Source organism: Eleutherodactylus coqui, chromosome 9 (assembly GCF_035609145.1).
Source record: "Eleutherodactylus coqui strain aEleCoq1 chromosome 9, aEleCoq1.hap1, whole genome shotgun sequence".
NCBI lineage: Eukaryota > Metazoa > Chordata > Amphibia > Anura > Eleutherodactylidae > Eleutherodactylus > Eleutherodactylus coqui.
This window is the reverse complement of record NC_089845.1, coordinates 9,264,970-9,277,455: the sequence shown is the minus strand read 5'-3', so window position 1 is coordinate 9,277,455 and position 12,486 is coordinate 9,264,970. Positions and strand designations below refer to the sequence as shown.

General features: G+C 46.8%; 1 protein-coding gene across 1 annotated transcript in view; it reads left to right on the top strand.

Moving 5' to 3' along the window:
* The window catches only part of SLC9A3 (solute carrier family 9 member A3), a 285,255-nt gene that overhangs the window by 252,777 nt on the left and 19,992 nt on the right, over nucleotides 1-12,486 (top strand). The gene's annotated exons all lie outside the window — the stretch shown is intronic.

The following is a 12,486-nucleotide window of genomic DNA, read 5'->3' as shown; positions in this document are numbered from 1 at the left end:
GTTCATTTTTATGCTTGAAAGTTTTTGTACATGATATTTATTGCAAGAACTTGGAATTCCTTCTCTTGTGAGTATTTCAGGATCTTATTGTAGGATTCATTTGCCTTTTTATCTAAAACAACCCGCCTACACCAATAGTCATATTAATTATGCACAGTAATGCAGAGAGACCTGTCAATCAGGAGCACAGGGCAGGGTAGATGGGGTAAGCTATGAATATTAATGAGTCTCCCCAGACCTATCTCTGAGACTCACTGCAAACTTTGAAATGTAAATTTTCAAAAACTCCTAGAGCGATCAGTAAAAGAGACAGATTGCTGAAATCAGCGTGTTTCTCACTATAATGTAGTGTCTGCAGTCTGGGCTCTATTTAAGACCTGACAGGTTCCCTTTAAAGAGAAATGACATCCATAGGCCTTACTTGTGACTCAGACATGCAATCCAAACTCAATGCTCAGTAGTAAACTCTGTAGCAATAGTTTCCCTATCCTAAATCTATATATATAAAATTGAATGTGTGTCTGTGTGTCTGTCTGTCCTTTATGCATTACTACACCATTCATCCCATCGCCATGAAACTTTGGGAAAATATTGAGTACACTCCTTGGAAGATTACTGGCATAGTACATCTATCCTGTGATAAATGGCGCGCGCGTGCGAGCATCGTCAACAGTTATGCCTTCTCCCACGTAGATCGTTCGATTTCCATCATTGCCACTAATTCTCTCACTTCCCGATGTCGTAGAAACATGAAATTTGGCACGAGCCTTGATAATAGGAAAAGCTATGGGTCCCAACTCGAATATTCAATTCTATGCGCAAAAGAATTAGCGTCCAAATTTTATGTACGAATCTAATTCTCTCACTTCCCGATGTCATAAAAACTCGAAATTTGGCAGGAGCATAGATTATGTCATAAATAGGAAAAGCTAATGGGTCCCAACTCGATTATTTAATTCTATGCGCAAAAGAATTAGCGTCCAAATTTTACGTACGACACTTTGCTATGACACTTTCCGGTGTCATAGAAACGTGAAATTTGGCACGAGCATTGATTATGTCAAAAATAGGTAAAGTTAATGGGTCGCAACTCGATTATTCAATTGTAAGCGCAAAAGAATTAGCGTCCCAAATTTTACGTACGGAATCTAATTCTTTCACTTTCCAATGTCATAGAAACGTGAAATTTGGCACGAGCATTGATTATGTCATAAATAGGAAAAGTTAATGGGTCCCAACATGATTATTCAATTCTAAGCGCAAAAGAATTAGCGTCCAAATTTTACGTACGGAATCTAATTCTCTCACTTTCCAATGTCATAGAAACGTGAAATTTGGCACGAGCATTGATTGTCAGAAATAGGTAAAGTTAATGGGTCGCAACTCGATTATTCAATTGTAAGCGCAAAAGAATTAGCGTCCAAATTTTACGTACGGAATCTAATTCTCTCACTTTCCAATGTCATAGAAACTTGAAATTTGGCACAAGCATTGATTATGTCATAAATAGGAAAAGCTAATGGGTCCCAACTCGATTATTCAATTCTATGCGCAAAAGAATTAGCGTCCAAATTTTAAGTGGGGAATGTAATTTTTTCACTTTCCGGTGTCATAGAAACGGGAAATTTGGCACGAGCATTGATTATGTCATAAATAGGAAAAGCTATTGGGTCCCAACTCTATTATTCAATTCTAAGCGCAAAAGAATTAGCGTCCAAATTTTATGTACGTAATCAAATTCTCTCACTTCCTGATGTCATTTTATATAAAGGAAACGTCGCATGGTTACCTCCCCGTGGTGTTTCCTGGGTAACGCAGAGAACTATGCAAAATGGTGAACATATGTTTTTCCTCGGTATCTCTAAAGCAGCCACGACTTCATAAGATTTTCCGTGTGAACACCAGATAAATACCAGTACCAAATTAACTCGGGCGAAGCCGGGTATATCAGCTAGTATATATATATATATATATATATATATATATGTCTAAAACACATTATTTTAGCACAGTCAAAATAGCTTTGCTGTGAAATAGAAGTGGGCTCGTTTATAGAGCTGGGCCGGTGTAGATAAATAATGGCAAAGAATGCGATAGTGAATAGGAATGAGGTGGTGGTGGTGGGGGGGGGGGGGGGCAGGGCCAACTGTAATGAATAAATCCAGTCCGACACTCCTCTACTCAGCACATTTGTTTCATCCAAAGGAGTAGAGTTGGGATGAACTGATGAACAGGCTTGGCTGATTGGATGGTACTATCCCCTCCAGTCACTAAAGAAGACTTAAAAATTCTTCTCGAAAACCAGTCATTTACTCTTACAATCTTGACAAGGAATCGCAAGCGACCCTTGTAAGATTCTCTCATTCAATGAGTGTCTCATACCAGAGCTCTGCCGAATCAATAACTCCTTGAACAATGTAATTATGGCCGTCCAGGAAGTTGCTGAGATGGCAGGGGGTTCTTGTAGGAGAGAGACCCTGGCTATCTTCAGCAGAAATATGAGGCACAGAGGGACCTGCCTTGGTATCGTCCTCAGGGACCGTTCATCAGGAACCTCCTTAAAACAAAAAAAGGAAAAAAATTGTCAAATATAAAAATTTATAGAAAAGATAAACCTTACAAATATTTTTGATGGCTGAATTAAAAGTATTCAGTAAGGATTTTCATGTTGTGTTTTCCTTCCTTCTTATCTTAGACGTTATTAGACCTTAATAGAGATGAGCAAGCGTACTTGTCCGAGCTTGATGCTCGTTCGAGTATTAGGGTGTTCGAGATGCTTGTTACTCGAGACGAGCACCACGCGGTACTCGAGTCAATTACATTTCTTTCCCTGAGAAATTTGTGCGCTTTTCTGGCCAATAGAAACACAGGGAAGGCATTACAACTTCCTCCTGTGACATTCCAGCCCTATCCCACCCCCCTGCAGTGAGTGGCTGGCGAGATCAGGTGTCACCCGAGTATATAAATCGGCCCCTCCCGCGGCTCGCCTCAGACACACACTGGGAGAGATCAGGGAAAGTGCTGTCTTGCTGTAGCTGCTATAGGGAAAGTGTTATTTTAGTCTTCAAGAACCCCAAACGGTCCTTCTTAGGGCCACATCTGACCGTGTGGTCAGCACTGTTGAGGCTGCTTTTAGCAGTTTTGCACAATTTTTTTTTTTTTGTATATCGGGCGTGCAGACCATAGCGTCCTCAGTCTGCAGTCATTTTACAGAGTATAGGGGCAGTACTGCTGAGGCAGGGACAGTGGTACAGGGAAAGAGATATACTGGCTATATAGGCAGTAGGCTTTTTCAAAAAAATTGGAAAAAAATACTATATTTGGGCTGCCTGTGACCGTCTTCAGTTTACTGCGTGTCTGCTGGGGGTAGTAGTCGCTGATTAATACCCAGCCTTGCGCATAATTTTTTCTGGCTGCACTGTGCTTTCAATAACCACAGTCATCCTCCAACAGGGAAATCCATATACAGGCTATATCACAGACAGTGGGCCTTTTCCCAAAAATTGGAAAAAATACTATATTTGGCCTGCCTGTGGCCGTCTTCAGTTTACGGCATGTCTGCTGGGGGTAGTAGTAGTTGCTGATTAATACCCAGCCTTGCGCATAATGTTTTCTGGCTGCACTGTGCTTTCAATAACCACAGTCATCCTCCAACAGGGAAATCCATATTCAGGCTATATAGGCAGTGGGCTTTTTCCCCAAAATTGTAAAAAAATACTATATTTGGCCTGCCTATGACCGTCTTCAGTTTACTGCGTGTCTGCTGGGGGTAGTAGTCGCTGATTAATACCCAGCCTTGCGCATAATTTTTTCTGACTGCACTGTGCTTTCAATAACCACAGTCATCCTCCAACAGGGAAATCCATATACAGGCTATATCACAGGCAGTGGGCTTTTTCCCAAAAATTGTAAAAAAATACTATATTTGGCCTGCCTGTGACCGTCTTCAGTTTACGGCGTGTGTGCTGGGGGTAGTAGTCGCTCATTAATACGCAGCCTTGCTCATAATTGTTTCCTGGCTCTGCTGTGTCCGTTACATGATCGCCGTCATCCCACCAGAGGGAAAGAGTATACATATATACGCTGCATACGGTGTCTGTCTGGTTTTTCACCTCACCATTTTAAAAAATTGAAGCAAAATACTTAAAGGGGTTGTCACGCGCCGAAACGGGTTTTTTTTCTTTTTTAACCCCCCCCCCCCCCGTTCGGTGCGAGACAACCCCGATGCAGGGGTTAAAAAAACAAACCGGGTAGTACTTACCCGAATCCCGGCGGTCCGGCGTCTTCATACTCACCTGCTGAAGATGGCCGCCGGGATCCTCTCTCTCTCTGTGGACCGCAGGGCTTGTGTGCGGTCCATTGCCGATTCCAGCCTCCTGATTGGCTGGAATCGGCACGTGACGGGGCGGAGCTACACGGAGCCGGCATTCTGCACGAGCGGCCCCATTGAAGACAGCAGAAGACCCGGACTGCGCAAGCACGGCTAATTTGGCCATTAGAGGCCGAAAATTAGTCGGCTCCATGGGAACGAGGACGCCAGCAACGGAGCAGGTAAGTATAAAACTTTTGATAACTTCTGTATGGCTCATAATTAATGCACAATGTACATTACAAAGTGCATTAATATGGCCATACAGAAGTGTATAGACCCACTTGCTGCCGCGGGACAACCCCTTTAAGGCCTACCACTGGCCTTTGGCCACTTGACTGGTTCTGCGCTGTGAATTCCAGCAGCTCAGTCATACGCACCTAGGTCTGACTACAGGCTTGCACATAATTGTTTCCTGGCTCTGCTGTGCGTTCCATAAGCAAAGTCAGCCTCCAACCACAGGCCAATAAGCGGCACATTTAATTACAGCGTTCAGTTTCTGCTCTACTCGTAATACACCATGCTGAGGGGTAGGGGTAGGCCTAGAGGACGTGGACGTGGACGCGGGCGAGGACGCGGAGGCCCAAGTCAGGGTGTGGGCACAGGCCGAGCTCCTGGTCCAGGTGTATCGCAGCCGAATTGCTGCGGGATTAGGAGAGAGGCAAGTTTCTGGGGTCCCCAGATTCATCTCACAATTAATGGGTCCACGCGGTAGACCTTTATTAGAAACTGAGCAGTGTGAGCAGGTCCTGTCGTGGATGGCAGAAAGTGCATCCAGCAATCTATCGACCACCCAGTCTTCTACGCCATCCACAGCTGCAACTCTGAATCCTCTGGCTGCTGCTCCTCCTTCCTCCCAGCCTCCTCACTCCATTACAATGACACATTCTGAGGAGCAGGCAGACTCCCAGGAACTGTTCTCGGGCCCCTGCCCAGATTGGGCAGCAATGGTTCCTCTCCCACTGAAGGAGTTTGTCGTGACCGATGCCCAACCTTTGGAAAGTTCCCGGGGTCCGGGGGATGAGGCTGGGGACTTCCGGCAACTGTCTCAAGAGCTTTCAGTGGGTGAGGAGGACGATGACGATGAGACACAGTTGTCTATCAGTGAGGTAGTAGTAAGGGCAGTAAGTCCGAGGGAGAAGCGCACAGAGGATTCGGAGGAAGAGCAGCTGGACGATGAGGTCACTGACCCCACCTGGTTTGCTAAGCCTACTGAGGACAGGTCTTCAGAGGGGGAGGCAAGTGCAGCAGCAGGGCAGGTTGGAAGAGGCAGTGCGGTGGCCAGGGGTAGAGGCAGGGCCAGACCGAATAATCCACCAACTGTTTCCCAAAGCGCCCCCTCGCGCCATGCCACCCTGCAGAGGCCGAGGTGCTCAAAGGTCTGGCAGTTTTTCACTGAGAGTGCAGACGACTGACGAACTGTGGTGTGCAAGGTGTGTCGCGCCAAGATCACCCGGGGAGCCACCACCAGCAGCCTCACCACCAGCATGCGCAGGCATATGATGGCCAAGCACCCCACAAGGTGGGACGAAGGCCGTTCACCGCCTCCGGTTTGCACCACTGACTCTCCCCCTGTGCCCCAACCTGCCACTGAGATCCAACCCCCCTCTCAGGACACAGGCACGACCGTCTCCCGGCCTGCACCCACACGCTCACCTCCGCTGTCCTCGGCCCCATCCAGCAATGTCTCTCAGCGCAGCGTCCAGCGGTCGCTAGCGCAACTGTTTGAGCGCAAGTTCGCCGCCACGCACCCGCACGCTCAAGCGTTAAACGTGCACATAGCCAAATTGATCAGCCTGGAGATGCTGCCGTTTGGGTTGTGGAAACGGAGGCTTTCAAAAACATGATGGCGGAGGTGGCCCCGCGCTACTCGGTTCCCAGACACCACTACTTTTCCCGATGTGCCATCCCAGCCCTGCACGACCACGTCTCCCGCAACATTGTACGCTCCCTCACCAACGCGGTTACTGGCAAGGTCCACTTAACAACGCACACGTGGACAAGCACAGGCGGGCAGGGCCACTATATCTCCCTGACGGCACATTGGGTGAATTTAGTGGAGGCTGGGACCGAGTCAGAGCCTGGGACCGCTCACGTCCCACCGACCCCCAGAATTGCGGGCCCCAGCTCGGTGCTGGTATCTGCGGCGGTGTATGCTTCCTCCACTAAACCACCCTCCTCCTCCTCCTACGCAACCTCTGTCTCGCAATCAAGATGTGTCAGCAGCAGTACGTTGCCAGCAGTCGGTGTCGCGCGGCGTGGCAGCACAGCGGTGGGCAAGCGTCAGCAGGCCGTGCTGAAACTACTCAGCTTAGGAGAGAAGAGGCACACGGCCCTCGAACTGCTGCAGGGTCTGACAGAGCAGACCGCTGGCTTTCGCCGCTGAGCCTCCAACCGGGCATGGTCGTGTGTGACAATGGCCGTAACCTGGTGGCAGCTCTGCAGCTCGGCAGCCTCACACATGTGCCAGGCCTGGCCCACGTCTTTAATTTGGTGGTTCAGCGGTTTCTGAAAAGCTACCCACGCTTGTCAGACCTGCTCGGAAAGGTGCGCCGGCTCAGCGCACATTTCCGCAAGTCCAACACGGACGCTGCCACCCTGCGGACCCTGCAACATCGGTTTAATCTGCCAGTGCACCGACTGCTGTGCGACGTGCCCACACGGTGGAACTCTACGCTCCACATGTTGGCCGGGCTCTATGAGCAGCGTAGAGCTATAGTGGAATACCAACTCCAACATAGGCGGCGTAGTGGGAGTCAGCCTCCTCAATTCTTTACAGAAGAGTGGGCCTGGTTGGCAGACATCTGCCAGGTCCTTGGAAACTTTGAGGAGTCTACCCAGATGGTGAGCGGCGATGCTGCAATCATTAGCGTCACCATTCTTCTGCTATGCCTCTTGAGAAGTTCCCTGCAAAGCATAAAGGCAGACGCTTTGCGCTCGGAAACGGAGGCGGGGGAAGACAGTATGTCGCTGGATAGTCAGAGCACCCTCATTTCTATATCTCAGCGCGTTTTGGAGGAAGAGGAGGGGGAGGAGCATGAGGAGGAGGGGGAAGAGACAGCTTGGCCCACTGCTGAGGGTACTCATGCTGCTTGCCTGTCATCCTTTCAGCATGTATGGCCTGAGGAGGAGGAGGAGGAGGATCCTGAAAGTGATCTTCCTAGTGAGGACAGCCATGTGTTGCGTACAGGTACCCTGGCACACATGGCTGACTTCATGTTAGGATGCCTTTCTCGTGACCCTCGTGTTACACGCATTGGTATAAGGAGAACCTTTCCACTGTCATACCCGAAGAGGAAAGGGGTTAGAGAGTGATGCTATACCACAGGACAATAGGCGGACAAACTGATGGTAAAATTGCCATCCGACAGCACTAGTGGCAGAAGGCGCAGTTCCGAGGGCCAGGTAGCAGGGGAGGCGCGGAGATCAGGCAGCATGTACAGCGCAGGCAGGGGAACACTCTCCAAGGCCTTTGACAGCTTTATGGCTCCCCAGCAAGACTGTGTCACCGCTCCCCTGTCAAGGCTGAGTCGGCGGGAGCACTGTAAAAGGATGGTGAGGGAGTACGACCATCCTCCGTGACGCCTCTGCTCCGTACAACTACTGGGTGTCGAAGCTGGACACATGGCCTGAACTCGCGCTGTATGACCAGAAGGTGCTTGCTTGCCCTGCAGCTAGCGTCTTGTCAGAGAGGGTGTTTAGTGCGGCTGGGGGAATCATCACGGATAAGCGTATCCGCCTGTCAACCGACAGTGCCGACAGGCTTACACTCATAAAGATGAACAAAGCCTGGATTTCCCCAGACTTCGCTTCTCCACCAGCGGTACCTAAACAATACGTAGGCTGCACCCGCGGATGGAAGCATGGTTCTCTATCACCATAAAAAACGGGGGACCTTTTAGCTTCATCAATCTGTGTATTATATTCATCCTCCTCCTCCTGCTCCTCCTCCTGAAACCTCATGTAATCACGCCGAACGGGCAATTTTTCTTAGGCCCACAAGGCTCAGTCATATTACTTTTGTAAACAATGTTTATACGTTTCAATTCTCATTAAAGCGTTGAAACTTGAACCTGAACCAATTTTTATTTTAACTGGGCTGCCTCCAGGCTTAGTTACAAATTAAGCCACAGTAACCAAAGCGATTAATGGGTTTCACCTGCCCTCTTGGTTGGGCATGGGCAATTTTTCTGAGGTACATTAGTACTGTTGGTACACCAATTTTTTTGGGCCCTCGCCTACAGTGTAATCCTAGTAATTTTTATGGGCTTCGCCTGCACTCATGGTACAGCAAGGTGTGTGGGGTTGGCCTACACTTTTGCTACATAAATGTAACTGGGGCCTTGTCTATACTGCAGCTACTGAAATGTGAAAGAGACTGTTATCTCCCTAAACTGCTGCAACGGGAATATTACTGTGGCCTGTCTTGACTGCTACTACTACTGAAATGGAACTAATACTGTGCTCCCCCTATACTGCTGCTTCAGAATTGTTACTGGGGCCTGTCTTGACTGCTACTATTACTGAAATGGAACTAATACTGTGCTCCCCCTATACTGCTGCTTTGGAATTGTTACTGGGGCCTGTCTTGACTGCTACTATTACTGAAATGGAACTAATACTGTGCTCCCCCTATACTGCTGCTAGTGATGTTACTGGGGCCTGTCTAGACTGCTACTACTACTGAAAGGGAACTAATACTGTGCTCCCCCTATACTGCTGCTAGTGATATGTTACTGGGGCCTGTCTAGACTGCTACTACTACTCAAATGGAACTAATACTGTGCTCCCCCTATACTGCTGCTAGTGATATGTTACTGGGGCCTGTCTAGACTGCTACTACTACTCAAATGGAACTAATACTGTGCTCCCCCTATACTGCTTCTAGTGATATGTTACTGGGGCCTGTCTAGACTGCTACTACTACTGAAATGGAACTAATACTGTGCTCCCCCTATACTGCTGCTAGTGATATGTTACTGGGGCCTGTCTAGACTGCTACTACTACTGAAAGGGAACTAATACTGTGCTCCCCCTATACTGCTGCTAGTGATATGTTACTGGGGCCTGTCCAGACTGCTACTACTACTCAAATGGAACTAATACTGTGCCCCCCCTATACTGCTGCTAGTGATATGTTACTGGGGCCTGTCCAGACTGCTACTACTACTGAAATGGAATTAATACTGTGCTCCCCCTATACTGCTGCTTTGGAATTGTTACTGGGGCCTGTCTTGACTGCAACTACTACTGAAATGGAACTAATACTGTGCTCCCCCTATACTGCTGCTTTGTAATTGTTACTGGGGCCTGTCTTGACTGCAACTACTACTGAAATGGAACTAATACTGTGTTCCCCCTATACTGCTGCTAGTGATATGTTACTGGGGCCTGTCCAGACTGCTACTACTACTCAAATGGAACTAATACTGTGCTCCCCCTATACTGCTGCTAGTGATATGTTACTAGGGCCTGTCTAGACTGCAACTACTACTGAAATGGAACTAATACTGTGCTCCCCCTATACTGCTGCTTTGGAATTGTTACTGGGGCCTGTCTTGACTGCTACTGAAATGGGCAGTTGGGCAGCATGTTACCCAGGAGAAGTGGCAGCGGAGTGTCATGCAGGCAGTGATTGTGCATTGTTGGAGGTAGTGTGGTGCTTAGCTAAGGTATGCCTTGCTAATGAGGGTTTTTCAGAAATAAAAATTGTTGGGGCGGGGGCACTCTTGCTGCTATTGTGGCTTAATAGTGGGACCTGGGAACTTGAGATGCAGCCCAACATGTAGCCCCTCGCCTGCCCTATCCGTTTCTGTGTCGTTCCCATCACTTTCTTGAATTTCCCATATTTTCACAAATGAAAACCTTAGCGAGCATCGGCGATATACAAAAATGCTCGGGTCGCCCATTGACTTCAACGGGGTTCGTTACTCGAAACGAACCCTCGAGCATCGCGGGAAGTTCGACTCGAGTAACGAGCACCCGAGCATTTCGGTGCTCGCTCATCTCTAGACCTTAACCTACTTGTGGGCTATTTACCTTTTGATATTACAAGAGGCATTGACTCAATACAAATTGCAGTCACGAAACATAGAAAAAACTTTTGGCAATTTTTTCTAAGGCATTAGGGTCATTCCGTGTCAGTTCAACCAACGCTCCCGGTCGACCATCTCAGATTTCAATGAAACTTTGCACAAAGACAGACCCTGACCCTAAACTAAGATAGGCAGAATATTAGGCTTCAAAGTGCTTTGGTTCACGAGCTACAGGTCTTAATCTAGGGGGTTGTCATGTGATTACAGCGCGCAACCTGAAAAAAGTTGTGATTTCAATCCATTGCCAAGCCAGTTCCAATGACTCTAGAGCAATGAAACTTCACACACTAGGAGAAATTTTGGTGCTGAATCCAGCTAAGCTACTCAGACTGCCACTCTTATCATCATTCTGCCACCATTGCATGTCAAAGTAGCTGAAAAATTCTATCGCGCAAAATAAATTATTGGATACTAAGATTATCTAAGGCTTGCATTTGTGTAATAAATAACTAGTTATGTGATCAAAAATTGCATGGCGAGTTCAGCTGAGCCACAAGCTTACACTTATTTTATTATTTGACCTCCGCGAGTGCACAGGACCTTCACAGGCATTGATATTTGACCTCCACGAGTGCATAGGACCTTCACAGGCATTGATATTTTCCCATCTAGAAGGGCTGGGAACAAAATGAAAAACATCGAATCTTGTAAAGCAAAAAATTCTCTACCAAATAGAACAAAAATGAAAAAAAATAAAAATGGAGTACATTCCGATTTTTGCCTTTGAAAAAGAGAAAAATTAGCAAAAAAGTGTTTTTTGCCATTTTTGACTCATTGTATCTTAAGAGCTATGCATCCTTTTGGGTCCATAATGTGAATAATGAGAAACATTTCTATGGAGTACACATTGATACATTCAGAGCTGAGTTGGATTGCATTGATTAGGAGTTATTACTGCTTAAAATATGAGTTTTATTTTGCGCGATAGAATTTTTCAGCTACTTTGACATGCAATGGTGGCAGAATGATGATAAGAGTGGCAGTCTGAGTAGCTTAGCTGGATTCAGCACCAAAAGTTCTCCTAATGTGTGAAGTTTCATTGCTCTAGAGTCATTGGAACTGGCTTGGCAATGGATTGAAATCGCCACTTTTTTCAGGTTGCGCGCTGTAATCACATGACAACCCCCTAGATTAAGACCTGTAGGCTGTAATCACATGACAACCCCCTAGATTAAGACCTGTAGCTCGGGAACCAAAGCACTTTGAAGCCTAATATTCTGGCTATCTTAGTTTAGGGTCAGTGTCTATTTTTGTGCAAAGTTTCATTGAAATCTGAGATGGTCGACCGGGAGCGTTGGTTGAACTGACACGGAATGACCCATTAATATTTTGAGGTTTCTCGTTTATGTTAAGTAGGGCATATCGGGAAATTCTTTTCTTTGTTTAGACTTATACAACTTGAACAATTTCTGAGTATTTGGCAGTTGAATATTAAAACATCCTCACAATTTGTTATATTGAGGAACATTTTTCTGACATTGTTCCACAATTTTTTGGCTCCGTTTTACAGATTAGTGAACCTCTGACTATCTTTGCTTTGAGAGACTCAGCCTCTCTAACATGCTCTTTTTATACACAGTCATGTGACTTAGTACAAAATTGACCCTCCAGCTGTTCTTCAGCCGTGCCGCTTACTTTTTCAGCCTTTTGTTAACCCTGTTCTAATTTTTTTGAGATGCGTTGCTGCCATCAATCTCTTAATTAGTTAATTTTTAAAAATTAAATGGAAAAAGGTCTCGCTTTCACCTTCTGATGTGTGTTCTACAACCACATTGCATCACGCAATCTCATTGTAGGCGAGCTGCTCAAGTTGAAGAGAGCTAATAGCCATGATCAGCATGAATACTGATGCCGGATGTTGCCGGTGCGTGGCAGAGACAGCCGACAGTCGCCATGTATTGAGCACCATCCCACTGAATACAAGCTCCTTCGCATGTATGCCCTAAAGCATCAAGGTGTTAATAAATTGAAATAACGTCATACCAGTATGTGATGTTCAAGTAAAACAAATCCTAATCTAGC